Genomic DNA, 4,263 nt, shown 5'->3' on the forward strand with positions numbered 1-4,263 from the left:
GCTCAAACCATTATACCAACTTAGCATTCATGCCAACCACTACGCCAACGTTGGCCCAACCGCGCATGCAGCCACCTTGGCCAACCCGTGACCCATTGCCACCATACACCAACGTTTGGTCCCACGATTCATACAGCCAACCATCTGCCCAACTCAGCACTTATGCCATACCACTATGCCAACGTTTGGCCTAACGTCATGCAGCCCATACCATTTTGCCAACTAAGCATCATGCCACCATAGCCAAACGGTTGGGGGCCAACACGTTATGTTAGCCAACACTGGGCCAACTAAGCATTGTGCCAACCATACCGCACACAGTTGGCCCAACGTCATGCAGCCCAACCATTTCATAGTCATTCATGTCCAACCAATACGTCCTAACGTCTGGACCCAACCGCATGCACAGCAACGACTTGCTAACCGTGACATGCCAACAGTACGTCAACCGTTGGCCCAACCGGTCATATTGCCAACACATGTCAAACCAATGTACCGTGCCAACGTATCGGCCAACGGTTTTGGCCCATACGTCATTTATTGCCAGACCGTGACCGTGCCAATCAAATGCCATAACGTAGTGCCAAAACGTAGATGGCTTGCATGTCATGCTATATCTGCATCGACTATTGTATATGCCGAATCCTTACCTCACTCCTACTCCAACTAACCGTGAGTTTTAGGTGTGAAGGTGCCGGCCTGACGCCTACTCCCTAAACCGAACCGAACCCATAACCCTACCCCTACAACCCTAACCCCTATCGCCTAACGTCCCTAACCCATAACTCATATCAAATAGTGACCAGTGCGTACGTTCCGCGCCATGTATACCGGACCGTACCCAGGTCAGGACCGTGTAGCCAGGGGTAGTTCGGGGGTTCGAACGAAACCCCCGGCCCCAAAAGCCCAATAAATTTTTTTTTTATTGAATAATTTCAAAGACTCTCTCACCTCCAGGTCGCTCTCCATTTTAGTGTTAAATAATTGCAAAATCTCATTCGTGCCGGGAGCCCCCTTGTGAACAGGGAACACCCCTCCCATCATGCCCTCCCTCGCTCGGGTCGCTTGGGCCGGGATCCCTTCGCCTGAGGTCGCCTTCGCCCGCTACGAGCGTGGGCCGTGATACAGGGGGGTCCAGGGAGTTCCGCGACCCCCACCTGTCGCGGCCGCAGTGAGAAACGGCATCTTGTGACGGGGGTCCGTAATTTAAATATAATTTTGAAATTTTTAAGACCCCCCCTTCGCGTGCTCTCACCTTTGGGTTACGGTTAGACCCCCCCTGGTACAAATCCTGTACACGCCCCTGCCGAGCAAATTGCCTACATTTAAAAACGAACCCCCCCCCCAATACAAAGCTGGCTACGGGCCTGCCCAGAGTACGTTCCGGCAGTCCCTGGGGGACATAGACCCTATGAGCGCTACTACTAGTACTACCAGGAGTAAGATAATATAGGTATATTACAGATCCTTTGTTACAGATCTACAAATCAATTAGCTCTAGTACTATATAGCTCGCTTACATTAACTGCCGATGGCGGCTGGCGGCAGTTTATAATGTAAGCGGGCTATAGTACTAGAGCTACAAATCAATGTGGTTTAAATAGAACGATTAACCCGATAAGCCTTTTCGTTGCCGCTAGCTGGCGCTAGTGTCGCGCATGGGATAGCGTATCCGAGTAACCAAGACGCTAGCTGCACTTCTGTTTTGAGGATCGGCGGCAAACGAGTCTAGTCTTCCGGATCCGGATTGTGGGAACGTATGTGTCATCGTAGGGTTATCAAGCCTAGGAGTAAAACTCTTCAGGTACTAATAAGAGATAGTAATCTAGAGAATCCTGTCTGTTTAATACAAAGTTTAGTATGTATGCTGGGTCGGTGTGATACTTTGACTTTGAGATGCGAAATTAATTGCATTTTGTTATTCAGGCAGAAATGATGCCTTGCTTAAAGTTGAATTATTTGTTCATGTAGGCCTATTTTCAGAATCTCATTCATCGTTTTACTAAAGCTGATAATAAAAGTGATTAGAAGAATTATCCCCATGGCTTGCCTTCTTTCCTTCCTCGACCATACCACAATGTTTAACCCTCCTCTTGAGGGTCAAAAGGTTATCCGACACTTACTCTTCGCATGTCATCGGAAAGTACATTTCATGGTCCTCTCAATAAAGCCATAAAAATGCTAGGTCACTGCTGAAATAAAAAAGTTTTTCAATCGCTCCGTCAGACCATGTCCTCAGAAAATGTCTAAAATCTTCCCTGTGCCCCATTGACCTTTGACCTGTGACCTCCAATTTCGGCACAGTGATGGCTTTTCCTACCATGATGCTATACACCGACTATTACGAGCCTATAGGTCGAGCCGTTTAGATTTGTGCCGCAATTTCTGCAGTTTCTCCCTATACCTACAGTTAAAGGAGGGAATGTTCCCTTCTTTGTTACACCGCTTGACCTTTGACCTTTGACCCCCAGCTTCGTTACATCCCAACTCGCTTTTCGGATTTACCTTCCCAACGTCGGCCGAATATCGCTGACCGTTACGTCAGGTTGAGATTTGTGGCCCAACTGTTGACGGACGACACAAAAGCATGCGATTCTACACGCTGCATCTGACTATGTTAGCTAAAAACATAGCTGTTGACCTGCCACACCACAAACAGTTGGTTGCCAGCTGGACGTATAACGGCGGTCGAAGGGAATGTTTTTATGTTATCGCGCTCTCATCGGCCTTTTTGGCTAAGACAAAGTGTAGTATAGTGTAGTTCAAACAATGAATCAGCACTGGAAGGATCCACCCTGGCTCTACTGGTTCTACAGACAGCCTTCATGTAAGTTGAAATTTCTTTTCTTCCAAAACTGAGTCATTGTCATTTGGCTGTTCACACCGGAGGCCATCAAGACATCTTGCTTTCTGAAAGAAGACAGGCGGTGACACAGACTCAGTTAGACAAACTACAGTCATAAAGTACAGTACTACCAAAGTACAGTACTACCAAAGTACAGTACTACTAAAGTACAGTACTACCAAAGTACAGACTACAGTGTAGTGAAAACAATCTCTACATTTGCACTTCCTTTTCTACAATTTTCTGCTATTTACTTATCTGCTACACACTGTACAGCGACACACCGGGCACCTAGCAGATCACTCCTCTTCGCTGAGTCATTGTCGTTTGCACACTGGACGGTGACACACCAGGCACGCAGCGGATTACTCCGGATGAGCCACTATGCGGCTATGTTTCCACTAGCTGTCGTACTCCGATGCGGGCTCTGCGACTCCCGACCACGGAATCCAAGTCGCCTCACCAGAGTGCGGCAAACCTTCCAGGCGGAGCAACGGCATCGCCCACACATCAGACCAGTAGCCGTCTGTCTGTTGGCGGGCAGGCAGGAATCCCTACGGTGACGGCGGCGGCCGGCACATAAGAACTGCCGTGCGGCGCCTGAAGAGCAAGCGGAGGGAATAAGCGGAAACTGAGCTCACACAACAACGGCAGCTCACGTTGCTTTACCGCCGCGTCCGAGCCGCTGCCTTATGCGACTGGCGCTCGAGCTACCGCAAGGGACCGCGAGTAGCCACGTCACTGGAGCACCAACCTCCTCCAGAAGCATGGGCGCGGAGTACACGCACTGGAGGTGCTCAACCTGTCCGGGAGAATTTGACGGCTACTCGTGGGCCGGTGACGCATCGAATGGGCAGTGCAAGGCCCACTCGATGAAGGACTGAATCCAACTCGCTCCCGACAGACCCAATCAGCTCTCCGACGCCTCTCGGAGAGTCACCTCACATCTCGGGCGACTCCACAAGAACGGTTGCTGGCTGACGACTCGAAGTCACCTCCATACTTTGATTGCCTTGGCGGGACAAAGACGCTGATCACCACCTGCGCTCTACGCACCTGGTCTCGACATGGCCACGAACGCTCCTGTGGAAAATTTAGTCGACTTCCATCACGCCCTAGTTCTTGGCTACCGTCAACGTCATCGACTCCAACACTGGATCCTAACTATGGGCCGACCTCAACCTCTGTGCTACGTGCCTGGTCGACCACTGGAGGCCAACTCTACGCCTGACCACGAACAGATCCTACGGAAGACTTCTCCCCCCAGGCTTCAGACCTGGGCAGACCTCAGTGGCTCGTCTTCCCCCGCAACCAGACAAATCCACGTCGCACCAACTGCAGCTAAACAGCCATGACTGGCGGGAGCCTTTGTCGCGGTCTACGCAGAGACGGATGCCGCTATTATCATACCGCTGGCG

Source organism: Priapulus caudatus, unplaced genomic scaffold (genome assembly GCF_000485595.1).
Source record: "Priapulus caudatus unplaced genomic scaffold, Priapulus_caudatus-5.0.1 Scaffold226, whole genome shotgun sequence".
NCBI classification, from domain to species: Eukaryota; Metazoa; Priapulida; class Priapulimorpha; order Priapulimorphida; family Priapulidae; genus Priapulus; species Priapulus caudatus.